This window comes from Brassica oleracea, chromosome C9 (genome assembly GCF_000695525.1).
Source record: "Brassica oleracea var. oleracea cultivar TO1000 chromosome C9, BOL, whole genome shotgun sequence".
NCBI classification, from domain to species: Eukaryota; Viridiplantae; Streptophyta; class Magnoliopsida; order Brassicales; family Brassicaceae; genus Brassica; species Brassica oleracea.
Genome location: NC_027756.1, coordinates 27,178,027 through 27,179,324, shown reverse-complemented (window position 1 = coordinate 27,179,324; position 1,298 = coordinate 27,178,027).

Below are 1,298 nucleotides of genomic sequence, written 5' to 3'. Positions count from 1 at the left end.
GGAAATTTCCGAGGGATTTCCGAGGAAAGATGAATTTCCGAGGAGTTATTTCCGAGGACTTTTTTCGTCGGTATGTCGTCGGAATAGCGTTATTCCGACGACATACCGACGATTTTTTCTCTCAGTATGCCGCTGTTTTCTTGTAGTGGATTAAGAAAACTATTAATACATAATAATGGAAATATTACATCTATTAGGAAAAGGAAAGGGTTCCCTTTTCTCCAAGCTTTGTGGCCGTCTCTCTCTCCTAAAGTCGGTTCTCTCTCTCCTCTCTCTAGGGCTTCGGCCATCTCTCCATCTTCTAGGTATTGGGCCGGTCTCGGTCCGGGACTGGTTAATGGAATCCATTTATAACAGTACAAAATAATATTTGCCTAATTTTAAGTTATTTCTTACATATTTTCATTACTTTTAAAACTAATTATAACCACTTCATTTATTATATTTTTTAATTAATTCATATTCATTTATTACGGAGTACAAAATATAATTTACCTATTTTAAATTCTTTTATTGCATATTTTACGTTCCATTTTTTACTCTTCCTAATTACTTCATCATTTATATTTACCATAATAATTCGACAACATTTATTTTACGTTTTAACCAAACTAATTTCACAAGTTTGAATGAAATTGATTCATTCATGACAAGAATTCAACCGACCCATTCGTATACGGATTGTATTTTTGTATCGAATTTTTGGGTTTAAAAGTAAACTTTGTTCGAATATTATAAATTTTCTGATGGGGTTCGTATCCGGATCCCTCTTGGTCATGATAGGTTTGGAGGAATCTAAAATATTCAAATAACTTATGTGTTTAGAAATTTCGTTAAACAATTCATAAAAATCTATTCTATTAAAATTGAAGTACAAAATAATATTTGCCTAATTTTAAGTGATTTCTTACATAATTTAATTCCTATTAAAACTAATTATAATCACTTTATTTATTGTCGTTTCTAATTAATTCAACTTCATTTATTACAGAGTACAAAATAGAATTTACTTATTTTAAATTCTTTTATTACATATTTTACATTCCAATTTTTACTCTTCCTAATTACTTCATCAATTATATTTATCATAATAATTTGACAACATTTATTTTACGTGTTAACCAAACTAATTTCACAAGTTTGAATAAAATTGATTCATCCATGACAAGAATTCAACCGACCCATTCGGATACGGATCGTTTTTTGTATCGGATATTTGGGTTTAAGATTAACTTTGTTCGAATATTATAAATTTTCGGATGGGGTTTGGACTTCGATCCCTCTGGGTCCGGATAGGT